Source organism: Sminthopsis crassicaudata, chromosome X, assembly GCF_048593235.1.
Source record: "Sminthopsis crassicaudata isolate SCR6 chromosome X, ASM4859323v1, whole genome shotgun sequence".
NCBI lineage: Eukaryota > Metazoa > Chordata > Mammalia > Dasyuromorphia > Dasyuridae > Sminthopsis > Sminthopsis crassicaudata.
The window spans coordinates 89,465,556-89,479,837 of record NC_133623.1 but is presented as its reverse complement, the minus strand read 5'-3'; positions in this window follow the sequence as shown (position 1 = coordinate 89,479,837).

The window sequence follows — 14,282 nt, the reverse complement described above, 5'->3', positions numbered from 1 at the left end:
AAAAACAAGAAATCCAAACGTTGACAACCAGGTCGCTTCTTAGAACGTCACCTTTGTAAGTAGAGGCGAGTGTTATTGTTCCCATTCTGGGGATCAGGAACCAAAAACTGTCATTACAAATGACTGTCCAAAGTCATTTTATCAGTCAACAAGGAAATCAAATAGAATTCCCATGAATGTCAGCAGTCACGAAAATTCTTCTATTACAAATTATCCTGAATTATAGGTTGTACACAATTTTGTCTCTTTATTCTCATAAGTCTCATAATATTCTCCTATTGATTCTTGTATCCCCCACTACTTTCCCTACTACTTTCAAGGGCACCTCCCCAGGTCCCAACACAGGAGTCGGCCTGGACTCCTCACTCTCTTTCACCATTCTTCCCTGCCCCCCATACCCAAGTGGTTGCCAGGACCTGCCAATTCTACCTTTACAACATCTCTCTGATATATCCCCTTCTCTCCTCTGACATTGCCACTCCCTGGTGTAATCCCTGGTCACCTCACACCTGGATCATTGCAATGGCCATCAGTGGGTCTGTCTGCTTCAAGTCTCTCCACGTTCCAGTCCAACCCTCCATTTAGCCATTTCAATTCCCCTAAAACACAGGTCTGATCATGACCCCCCTCAAGAAAGTCCAGTGGCTCCCTATCACCTCCAGGATACAAAATGTTGTTTGACATTCTAAGCTCTTTAGAGCCTATCCCCTTTTTACCTTTCCAGTTTTCTTTCACCTTACTCCTCAATACTCCCTCTTCAGTCCAGTGACACTGACCTTCTGGCTGTTCCACAAGCAAGATGCTTCATCTGGGCTTAATTGGGGGAGTTTATTTAACACACACCAGCCGTCCTGGGGGGCAGCAGGAAAAAGTGCCCTGGTCAGGTCTTATCTAGAACTAGAACAAAGTGCCAGAATGGCCCAGGATCACCCTCAAGTTGTCCTGTGGACTGGCGGGAGCTTCTTTTGTGATTTACACCGACTCAAGGTAGTTTGCATTCTTCTGTAGAATTTCTGGCCTATCTGTATAGTGACCTGACTTGCATTTCTTGTGTAAACAAGGACAATGGCCCTAGAAGAGGAAAGGAAGCCAGCCTAGTTACCGAGAACTAGAGATTTCCACCAGGAGTGGGCTGAAGAGGCTATGGAATAGCTAAGGGTTCAATTGGGCTGGAACAGAGAATGCATGCTAAGGGGAATGAGGCAAAATCAGTCTGGAAAGGTCAGAAAGAGAATGCGGGGCAAGTTGGGAGGCAGCACTGGCCCCTTCGAATGAAAGAGGACATCGTTGATCCATTGAAGCTCGGTTTATTGTTTTCTCAATGTTGATTCTCCAATAATATTGTCCATTTTTTGAAGGCACCCCCTTTTTTCCAGCTTAACCTATTTCTATCTATAATGTCAAAAGTGTGAAGTGTGGTCTAATTGCTCATTATCTCTTTGTGATTTCAATGGGGACTTGTAAATTTGTTGTTGTTCTTTCATTCAAATATTTACTTAAATTATATATAACTTGTGTGAGATACAGGAAACCCTATTCAAAAAATATCACAGTCCATTAGAAGAGCTGTGATTTCACTGGGGTGGTGTGGAAGTCTTACTTGCCTAACATAAATTATAACCACTACTAATATTAAGAACCCTAGGCTGCATTCACGGGTTGCTGTGGCCCAGACACATCGTTGGTGAACAACATTCAGGTGCTTTTGCAGACTTCAGTGGACGGGTTGGTCCTTAGACAAAAGGCGTGTCATCCATTGCTGGGCCTGTCTTTAAAGTCTTGCCGATTCGGTAGGGACTCTTCACCAGGGTTTCTGCTCTCCCGGTGGTCTTTGAACGCCCAGGGGAATGACCATCATAAGCCCACTTCAGAGGAGGGCCTGAATAGAAGGTTCAGAAGAGAGTCTATCTAGTGAAGAATTAGAGGATTGGGGAAGAAATCCTCTCCCAGGGCAGTTCTCTCTAGGTCATCAGGACCAGACATAGCACACATGTACAAAAAAGGATAAGAGCTAATGGGAGAGCCCACTGATGGAGTGCTAAATACACCCTGATACAGCCCTAGAATTCACAAGGGATTTAATATCAGAAAGTAGGGGGTTACCGGTTTTGTCTCCCATTCTACCTCGGCCTGGCTTCGTGTCTTAACACACTGTCTGACACACAGAATGCTAATGGACAGACTGACATGACCCAAATCCTAAGTACCCTAACCAAACCGAGTCTCATCCGGAAGACTTTGACTTCATTTCCAGTATGTTATCCATTAATCTCAGTGCCTGCCTCTGGTGAAAGATAGAACTAGCTGTTACTGCTAATTCCCCACTCTATGACTTACTGTTGTGGGACTATGAAATACTACATTCATCAAGGAACTGGAAATGAGCAGAGAAAGAGTCCATGTTTGGTGTGGACAGCCTGCAACCCGAATAAATAAGGGAACTTCTCTATAGAGATCAGCCCATCGTAGGCATCTAAGTGCACAGGTCAACTAGCACTGAGATGGATGTTTACTATGGGTGGGAAAGGGCTTAAAAGGCTCCACTCAGAAATCCAGAAGGATGAACCTGCATATGCTTGTGTATATATGTGCATGTGAGTGCATGTACAATCATTCACGTGTCCATTTATTAACAAATGAGCAGCAAACTAGCTGAAGGCCGACTGTGTCATGAGATATGCTGACTACAAAATAAAATATCAACCCTCCAAACCCAAAATATTTGCCCATGTGTATATGCATATATGTATTGGCACATAGCATGTATATGTGTAGAAAAGAGAAAGACAAACATACACATCCATATGTGTGTATGTATATATATATACAGAGAGAGAGAGAGAGAGAGAGAGAGAGAGAGAGAGAGAGAGAGAGAGAGAGAGAGAGAGAGAGAGAGATGTATGCTTGTTTTTCTCTTTTGATGTTAAAAGGTTCTTAAAGTTACTCTTGGCATCTAGCACTTGGCTTGCTCTACAGGAAGTACCCAATAGGCATGAGAAATAAATGAATAACACTCTACTCAAATACTCTCTCAAGTTGGTACAGTATTAGCTAAGTCAGGTAAGGGGGCACTTGGTTTAGAATCAGGAAAGCCTGAGTTCAAATGTGACCTCAGATACTTTCTAGCTGTTTGACCCTGCCAAGTCTCTTCACCTCTGCCTCAATTTCCTCATCTCTAAAAATGGAGATCATCACAGCACCTCTTTCCCATGGTTCATGCGGGGAATCGGATGAAATAATAATTGGAAAGCCCTTAGTACACTACCCAGCACACAATGGGCTTTTTCAAGTCAAGCTAGGGAAGTCCTTGAAAGCCAACCAATTTCTTTTGACTGAACATCGCTGTGCACATTGGCCATGCAGCTCAAGTTCAAAACTGTTAATTTCATAGAATCATCCAATCTTTGCATCTCAGTATCAGAAGGGACCTCCAAGGTAATGTAGGTAACCCCTACATGAAATGTGAACACCCTTATTAACATCAGCCAATCAACAGGCAATCAGAATATGTGCCTTTGTGAAGTTCTGCCCTGGAGAGCCAAAGATCCTCAAGGTTTTTTGTTATTGTTGTTCACTTGTTTTAATCATGTCTGATCCTTTGTGACCCCATTTGGAGTTTTCTTGGCAAAGATACTAGAGTAGTTTGCCACTTCCTTCTCCAGATTAATTTACAGATGAGGAAATCGAGGCAAACCATGACTCGCCCAGAGTCACACAGCTAGTATGTGTCTGAGGCTGGATTTGAACCCAGGTCTTCCTGACTCCAGGCCTAGCACTCTCTCCACTGTATCACCTAGTTGCCCTATTGATCCTTAAGGAGCTTTGGGCTACATCTAAAATTATAGATGCAAGATATATGCAAAGAAATTTTCCAGTGGGAGGCCTGAGCCACTGCAAGGGCCCATAAAAGTCTCATGCAGGAGGTGGTAATTTGAGGTGAAGTGTAAAGGAAATCAAGGATTCTATGAGATTGAAGAGAGGTGTGATTATGGGCATGGGTGCATTCAAAGTCTCAGAGACTTCAGATGAAGTCTCTGGAACACAGAAAAGCAAGAAAGTTGGTTGGTTGGTACTTTACGAGAGCAAGAAGGGGAAGTGTGGGCAATTATACTGGAAAGATAGTTACTGGATCTGTGTTAATTATCTCCGGAGGCATAAAATTTATTATACTTGAATATATCTCATGAGATGATCTCTCCAGTTATTAGTGAAATCTTAATTCACTGGAGTAGTGTAACGAGCTGTCGTCTCCAGAAGCTGCTGGATCACTCTCTGGGAAGAGATCTGCTGTGTCTTCTACTCAAATCTCTCCGACAGATTCTTCTTCCCGTAATGAACCGTTGTCTCCAGGCAGTTGCTGTTAACTCTTGTCCAAAGAAGTGACTTCCCTTCCTGCAGAGAGCCCCGTCAGGCCTGATGTAATGCAGAGAGTCCTCTTCTTTCTCTGAGAGTCCTCTCTTTTATTCTCCCAGAGAATGGGCGTGGGATAATGCAAGGGCTTCTGGGAAGAACCACCCCAGCCAATGAGCTTGCCCCCTCTATCAAGTCAACCTGAGTTCTCACCTTGTAATTGTCCAGAAAACCTCAGTTCTCACTTAGTAATCCTAACATCTCCCCCTTTCTTTTGATTTAGAACATAGGACAGTCATGACCTTGAAACATAAATCCATCAATATGGGAAGTATTACAGATAATTACATAAATTACATAAGCACATAGTAACATAGTAACGTAACACATGCTAGAAGTATATAACATAATCATAAATTGAAAATTTATAAATGTCCATAAGTCCATTGTCCATTAGTCTCATCTTGTGTGAGGAAGTCCAATGATTCCTGCTGGTTTTTAAAGTTCTTTAACAGTCTTCTTATTATCCATGCTCTTTCAGTGTCAGATGTTTCTTAGATCTTCTCCTTTATTTTGAGGCCTTTCTCTTTTTCTGTCTCTCTCTGATGGACAAGGCGAATATGACTCGTTGGCACCCATCTGATTCCTTCTCCTGCTGAAGAAATACAAGCAAACCCTCTCCCCAGGCAGTTAACCTATCTGGTCCCTTCCATTCACCACTTTCTGGATCTCTCCACATCACCTGGCGATTATCTAAGGACAGTGGAGATGCTCTCACTGGACACTGCCCTTCTGGTGGGTTATAAAACCTGTCTGCTGGAGCCAGTGCATCTTTGTCAAAAATTAGAAAATTAATGGTATAGAGAACTAAATTTAGAAGTTCCCTAGGGCTACCTGTGGCTCCCCCTTTCTTTTGTTTTTGGAGGAGTGTCTTAATATCTCTGTTTCTTCTCTCTACTATTGCCTGCCCTTGAGGATTAAAGGGTATGCCCGTGGTATGTAAAATCTTATACTGTGCACAAAAGTGTGTAAAATGTTTGGACGTATATGCAGGTCCATTGTCTGTTTTTATTGCTTGTGGCACACCCATAATTGCAAAAGCCTGTATAAGGAATTCAGTGACCACTCGGGCTGTCTCTTTTGCTGCTGGCATTGCAAATGTGAATCCTGAAAAGGTGTCTACCACAACATGAATAAAAGATAGACGACCAAAAGATTTATAATGGGTCACATCCATTTGCCAGATTTCATTGGGTCTCAAACCACGAGGATTCTTCCCTGGAGGGAGTGTAGGAGCATGGAAAGGAAGACAAGCTGTACAGCTTTTTACTATGCTCCTAGCTTCCTCTCTTGTGATTCCAAATTGTAAATGTAAAGCTCGAGCAGCCTGATGATATTTAGAATGAGATTCTTGTGCTTCCTGAAATAAAGGACTACTGGCTAACATGGTTAGAAGGCTATCTGCCTTTGAATTTCCATCAAAAATGGGACCTGGGAGTCCACTATGTGAGTGGACATGCAAGATATAAATCTTGCCTGGATGTTTTCTCACTTGCTCTTGAAGTTCCTTAAAGAGCTGATAAATATTGGAGGCTGCAAATTTTATTTGGGCTGTGGCAATTCTTTGTACTACACCTACTGAATAGGCTGAATCAGTAATTATATTTACGTCTCCTGGGTAATAAGTGAGAGCTAGCATGATAGCAAATAATTCATTCTGTTGAGTGGATTGAAAAGGAGTCCTGATTACTCTCTTTATGGTTAAATCATGAGAGTATATGGCACAAATATTTTCTTTGGAGGCATCTGTAAAGATTGTTGGTCCTTTAAGAGGAACCTTAGAAACCTTTTCTTCAAAAATCCATCGCCAATTATGTAGTAGCCGGGTAATCTTTAATGGAGATCCATGTGCAAAATTTGGAGCGGTGGCTAATAAAATCTGCCATTCTGGGATGGTCTCACAGCATACATTAATCTGTGCGTTAGTATAGAATGTGTATATTTTTTCAGGACTTATCCCAGATAATTGTGTTACTCTCTTAATAGCCTTTAATAAAATCCTAGCCACAAGCACTGGGTAAGGTGTAAGGCTTTGTTCTGGTTGTGCTGGGAGGTTCACCCACTCAATCACTCTGTCTCCTTGATGAAGGACTGCTGTGGGTGCCTCTTTTGTAGCAAAAACTGATATTTCCAAGGGTTTTTGAGTGACTCTTTCAACCACATTGGATAAAGCCAGTTCAACTTCTCTCAAAGCCTTTTGTGCTTCTTTTGTAAGCTGGCGTGGTGAATTTAAAGCACTGTCTCCCCTTAAAATGTCATAGAGAGGTTGTAGTTGATTGGTAGTGAAGCCTAACACTGGACGCATCCATTGGATATCTCCTATTAATTTTTGAAAGTCATTTAAGGTGTTCAACTTCTCTGTTCTTAAGGAGAGTTTTTGTACTGTAAGCACCTTAGGATATACTTCATATCCTAAATATTGAAAAGGAGCATGTCTTTGAATTTTTTCTGTAGCTTGTAGTTTGTAGTACTTTAATGTTTCCATGGTCCTTTGTAGACATGCCTCTAACATTTGTTCCTCAGGTGCACATCCCAAAATATCATCCATATAATGTAACAATATTACTTTTGGAAAGGCTTTTCTTACTGGAGCAAGAGCAGCTGCAACATACATTTGGCACATAGTAGGGCTGTTTTTCATTCCCTGTGGCAAAACTGTCCATTTATATCTTTTATAAGGCTCAGCCAAATTAACACTAGGCACTGAAAAAGCAAATCTTTTCATATCCTCCTTATCTAGAGGAATAGAATAGAAACAATCCTTAATGTCTATAACCCATAGAGGCCATTCTCTTGGCAACTGAGTAGGAGATGGAAGTCCAGGCTGAAGAGTTCCCATAGTTTCCATCTGTTCATTTACTCTTCTTAGATCAGTTATCATCCTCCATTTTCCAGATTTCTTTTTCACCACAAATACTGGGGAATTCCAAGGACTTAGAGAAGGCCGCAAGTGTCCTCGGTCAAGTTGTTCTTGCACTATGTCTAATAAGGCCTGAATTTTATCACTTCTTAAGGGCCACTGTTCTACCCACACTGGTGAATCAGTCTTCCACTGAATAGGAACTGGTGAAAGTGCAGGTAGGCCTTCAACAGCAGCCCTGCCTAAAAAGCCGAAGTGCTTATTTGTAATCCTATCTGCTGTAAAATGTCTCTTCCCCACAGATTGATGGGGATTTTTTCAACCACAAAAGGAGTAAAAGCTCCTGTTTCTCCTTCAAATACCCATCTCAAAGGCCTAGCACTAACTTCTGCTGCTATTGATCCTCCCACCCCAGACATATAGGTGTCTGCTTTAATCTTTGGCCAGTGACCGGGCCAATTGGCACCTCTAATAACTGTACGATCTGCACCCGTGTCTACCAATCCTTCAAATGGTATTCCGTTTATATAAATAGTAAGCATAGGTCGGTCAGCTGTCACAGCTGCTGTCCAATATATTCCTGGATTTTGTTCATTGGAGTCAAAATCTAGGCGACTATCACTAGGTTGCTTATTAGGGGTCCGTAACAATAAGCCTGATGCTACTACTTCTCCTGGTTGATAAATCACACGTTGTCTGCCTGTGTTAGTGACTGGGATATTAGATTCTCCAGTCTCCCACATCAGTGTATGGATGGACACTGTTTTGTAGGCACTCTCAGAAGGTGAAATGGTCAAGCCTACTGTGCCTGGAGGCAAAGGATCCATAGGCTCAACAGGAACAGATTTCACTTCTCCAGGGAGTATCTCGGTAGTCTCTACTGCACACAACTCTATTTTTCCTAATTTCAATCCCTTTCTTCCATCTGATTGCCTTTTGGCTGATTGATCGTGTCTTAAAATTCTCTGGATGTAACCTCGGCTGCCATCATGCCCCACTTGGGGGGCTGAAGCTGGGTCCCACCTGTCATTTCCCTGGGTCAATCTACATTCGGAGGCCCAGTGGAGGCCCTTGTGACATTTTGGACATGGAGTTTTAGGTCTTCTCTCACCCTGTCTTCTCACTGTATCTCCATATCTACACTGAGCTCTTAGATGCCCAATTTTTCCACATTGAAAACATCGCCGAGTTTCTCTAGAAGTCCCTTGCCAGGAGGGACCCTGCCTTTCCACATTCATCATAGTCCGGGTGTAAAAAGCATTTGTTCCCACTGTAGCACAGCGTCTTATGATCTCCTCTAAAGGAGCATCTTTGTCTAATCCCCATATAATTCTTTTGCAAATCTCATTGGCATTTTCCTTAGCCAGATGTCTGGTCATTATTTCTGTAGCTGAATTTTCTCCAATAGTTCTTTTGACAGCAGTTTGCAAACGTCCCACAAAATCTGCAAAAGGTTCATTGGGACCTTGCTGTATTTTAGTGAAAGCCTCTCCACGATCTTTCTGTCCAGGAAGGACACCCCAAGCTTTTATTGCAGCCTTAGCAATTTGCTCATATATTGTCATGGTATAATTAATCTGTTCCGAATTCTCTCCATACTGACCTTCACCAGCTAAGTGCTCAAAAGTGAATTGTGTGTTAACTCCTATTTCCAAATTGCATCTGACTTGAATTTTACATAATTCATGAAATTCCGCAAGCCATAATAAATTTTCTCCAGGTTCCAGACATGTCCTTGCTATGGATTTCCAATCATTCGGGGTTAGGACTTCATAAGACAAACCATCTAGTAACATTTTGACATAAGCTGATGTAGCCCCATAAAGGGTACAACCTTTTTTCAAATCCTTAATTGTATTCAAATCTAAAGGTGCATATCTTCTCCTTTTTTTACCTACAGAGTCAGTATTTTCAATCACAGGATATGCATGTATAAAATCACTTATATCCTGTCCTTCTCTCTTAGCTTTAACCAATGCTTTTTCTAATCTTGTCATAGGCTTAGGCTTCTTCACAGGCAATTCTGTTTGTGTTTCTGCCTCTTCCCCTCTTTCTTCCTCCATCTCTGAAGGTGGGGTTGATGTGGGCCTGTCAATAATCTGTTCTCTAGGCAGGGTTGAAGCTTCTTCAAGAGAATCATACCATAATTCCTCATTTAAATCCTCTTGGTCTAGGGAAAGATCTTGATCTTTCCTTTTTTCCTCACACTTCCTCCTCTGTTCATTTTTAGAACTTTTCCTTCTCCTACAACTTGCTTGATAGTTTAAGGCTAATTGAACTATGTTGTAGATATAAAATACTTCTGCAGAAATTGAACGAGGCCCATTTTTTGCTTGAAATTCTTTCATTTCATATCCCACTAGCTTCCATTTATCTACATCTATCTTTTCTTCCTCTAAGAACCAAGGGGATATGCGTCTTAATGCAGCCAAGAGTTTAGCAATCTGTACCCAGGTTACAAGTAAACTCTGCTCCTCAATTATCTTGATTATACTCTCTATAGTACCACTCCTGAATGGAGCTGAGGTTGCGTCTGGGGCTGAGGTTGAGTCGGCTGAGGTCCAGGGATTGAATATAGCTAACATCTGCCCCATTTCAGCTATAAGAGATTCCTGGTTTAGCCCTTCACAAGTTAAGTTCCTTATTTATCTATTAGCACGCTCACTTAATCTTTAACAAAGTTTCCTCGTTACTCACGGTTCTGGGTCAGAGAGACTGAGATCTAGATTGGAAGCTTTTCCACTGGAATCAGGACTGTGTCTGTCCCTGTTCGGGCGCCAAATTGCAAAGGTCTGGTCTAGCTCCTCTTGTCAGGATAAGTAAAAGTCCTTGCCCCACGTGTGGACGCCAATTGTAACGAGCTGTCGTCTCCAGAAGCTGCTGGATCGCTCTCTGGGAAGAGATCTGCTGTGTCTTCTACTCAAATCTCTCCGACAGATTCTTCTTCCCGTAATGAACCGTTGTCTCCAGGCAGTTGCTGTTAACTCTTGTCCAAAGAAGTGACTTCCCTTCCTGCAGAGAGCCCCGTCAGGCCTGATGTAATGCAGAGAGTCTTCTTCTTTCTCTGAGAGTCCTCTCTTTTATTCTCCCAGAGAATGGGCGTGGGATAATGCAAGGGCTTCTGGGAAGAACCACCCCAGCCAATGAGCTTGCCCCCTCTATCAAGTCAACCTGAGTTCTCACCTTGTAATTGTCCAGAAAACCTCAGTTCTCACTTAGTAATCCTAACAGAGTAGCTCTTGTGTCAGAGCTGGAAATGACCATCTGCAAAGGGGCGATGGAAGTAAGGAGAACCACTGAGATTTCCAACAGTGTCGGTATGAAAATAGACCCAGCATTAAAGACAGATTCTAGGAAGGACAGTGATACTCCAATAGTATTTCAGTGTAGAGGAGAAGTATGGGTTCTATTCCCTTTAACCCAATATGTTTTAAGAGAATGAAAAGGGGGGAGATGGAACCAAGATGGTAGAGTAAAGGCAGGGACTCACTTAAGCTCTTCCCCAAACACCTTTAAAAATGATTCTAAACTAATTTTAGATCATCAGAACCCACAAAAAAAAAAGGAGTGGAAAAATTTTCCAGCTGAAGACAACTTAGACGGTCAACAGAGGAGGGGCGTTGCACCAGGGTCGGAGTCTAGCACAGTCCTGTACCCAGCAGATCAAAAGTGGACCTTGGGGCTTCTGAATCAGCAGTGATTTTTAGACCTCTCAACCTAGAGACATCAAAGACAACTTGGAAGTTTGGTTAATAAAAAAAAAAAAAAAAAAAAAAAAAGTTTGTTTCACTAGGGTGAGAAGGCCTTGGGAAACCAGCAAATCAGGAGCAGGCCTTAGGAGCCATTGAATTAACAGTGTTAACAGTGGTGGGTTAGCAGGCTGCAGCAGCAGCAGCTTTCAGAGGTCTCAGCCCATAAATGATAAGGGATTAAACTGGTCAGAAGGAGATCTCTTCTCTAGCACTGACTGTGCTTTCGCACACTAAAACTAATAGCAATGGTGGGGTGGGGGGACCCTCCTCACAGTTCCAGGACAGAAAAGAGTGCTTGTGGTCACTCAAACATACTTCCTGAATCATACCCACTTAGAAAAACTGAAAAGTCACAGGTCCCTAGAAGGATCTCTAAAAACAGCTGCACAAAGCACCTGAAGCTTGAGACACTACACTCTCTATCCTGGAAACAGAGTCCTACTTTGACAAATAGTTAAAAGCCAAGTAACAGGCTGGGAAAACAAATGAAGAACAGGAAAAGATTCTGACCATATAAAACCTACTATGTGAGAAGGAAAATCAAAATACACTCTCGGAAGAAGATAATAAAATCAAAGCTCCTACAGCCAAAAGCCTTGAAGAAAAATAAGAATTGGTTTCAGGCCATAGAAGAGTTCACAAGGGAAATTTAAAATCAAGTAAAAGAGGTAAAAAAAATTGGGAAGAGAACTAAGAGGCAAAAGGAAATAAAAAAAAATAATGAGGAGAAGAATGCCTTAAAAAGCAAAATTGGCCAAATGGGAAAGGAAGTATCAAAGTTCATTGAGGAAAATCATTCCTTAAAACTTAGAATTGAGCAAACAGAAGTCTGAGGAATCAAGAAACAATCAAACAAAATCAAAAGAATGAAAAAAAGAAAACAATGTTAAATATTTGGAAAAACAACTGATCTGGAAAATAAATCCGGAAGAGATCATTTTAAAAATATTGGCCTGCCTGACAGCCATGATCAGAAAAAGATCCTAGACATCATCTTTCAAGAAATTATCAAGGAAAACTGTCTTGATATTCTAGAACTGGAGGGTAAAATAGAAATTGAAAGAATCCACCCATCATCTGCTAAAAGAGATCCCAAAATGAAAACTCCCAGGAATACTATAGCCAAATTCCATAACTCCGAGGTCAAGGAGAAAATACTGCAAGCTTCCAGAAAAAAACAATTCAAGTGTAGTGGAGGCACAGTCAGGCTAACACAAGGTTTAGCAGCTTCTACATTAAAGCCTTGGAATATGATATTCTGGAGAGCAGTGGAGCTAGGATTGCAACCAAGAATCATCCACCAGCAAAACTGAGTATAATCTATCAGGGTAAAAGAATATTCAATAAAATAGAGGACTTTCAAGCATTCTTGATGAAAAGATCAGAACTGAATAGAAAATTTAATTTTCAAATACAGGAGTCAGTAGAAGCATACCAAGGTAATCAGGAAAGAGAAAGCATAAGGAACTTAATATAGGTTAACCTGTTTACCTTCCCACATGGAGAGATGATGCTAGTAGCTCATAATAACTTTCCCATTATTATGGAAGTTAAAAGGAGCATAGATAGACAGAGGGCACAGGTGTGAGTTGAATGTGAAGGGATAATATCTAAAAAATAATAAAATTAAGAGGTGAGAGAGGAATGTATTGGGAGAAAGGAAAGGGAAGAAATGGAATAGTGCAAATTATCTGCCATGAAAGAGCCAAGAAAAATCTTTTACAATGGAAGGGAAAAGGGGAAGGAGGGAGAATGAGTGAACCTTACTCTCATCAGAATTGACTCAAAGAAAAAAATAACATACACAATATGGATATAGAAAACTATCTTACCTTGCAGGATAAGGAGGGGAAGGGCATATGAGAAGGGGGGAGGATGATAGAAGATTGGGCACACTGGGGGAGGGACTGCTCAGAAGCAAAACACTTTTGAGGAGGTTCAGGGTGACAGGAGAGAGAATAAAATAACCAGGGGGGCATACAGTTAGCAATAGTAATTATGAAAAGAATTTTGAAGCAAATTTCTGTGATGAAGATCTGGTTTCTCAAGTGTATAGAGAACTGCATCAAATTCATAAAAAAGAGCCATTCCCGAATTGATAAATGATCAAAAGATAAGATCTATGCCCAAAGGGTTATGAAATCATGCCTACCCTTTGATCTAACAATGCCATTTCTAGGAATGAATCCCCAAAGAGATTTTTAAAAGGAAAAGAACCAATATGTACAAAATTATTTATAGCAGCTCTTTTCCCAGGACAAAGAATTAGAAATTGAGAGGATTCTCATCAAGTGGGAAATGCATAACGAAATTGTCTGGCATGTAATTATGATGGGATACTATCGTTCTATAAGAAATGATGAGCAGCAAATTAAAAAGCTTTTGTACAAACAAAACTAATGCAAACAAGATTAGAAGGGAAGCAACAAACTGGGAAAATATTTTTACAGTTAAAGGTTCTGATAAAGGCCTCATCTCCAAAATATACAGAGAATTGACTTTAATTTATAAGAAATCAAGCCATTCTCCAATTGATAAATGGTCAAAGGATATGAACAGACAATTTTCAGATGATGAAATTGAAACTATTTCCACTCATATGACAGAGTGTTCCAAATCACTATTGATCAGAGAAATGCAAATTAAGACAACTCTGAAGTATCATTACACACCTGTCAGATTGGCTAAGATGACAGGAACAAATAATGATGAATGTTGGAGGGGATGTGGGAAAACTGGGACACTGATGCATTGTTGGTGGAGTTGTGAAAGAATCCAGCCATTCTGGAGAGCAATCTGGAATTATGCCCAAAAAGTTATCAAACTATGCATACCCTTTGACCCAGCCATACTACTACTGGGCTTATACCCCAAGGAACTACTAAAAAAGGGAAAGGGACCTGTATGTGCCAAAATGTTTGTGGCAGCCCTTTTCATAGTGGCTAGAAACTAGAAAATGAATGGATGTCCATCAATTGGAGAATGGTTGGGTAAATTATGGTATATGAATGTTATGGAATATTATTGTTCTGTAAGAAATGACCAACAGGAGAAATACAGAGAGGCTTGGAGAGACTTACATCAACTGATGCTGAGTAAAACTAGCAGAACTAGGGGATCATTATACACTTCAACAATGATACTGTGTGAGGATGTATGCTGATGGAAGTGGATATCTTCAACAAAGAGAAGAGCTAATCCAATTCCAATTGATCAATGATGGACAGAATCAGCTACATCCAGAAAAGGAAAACTGGGAA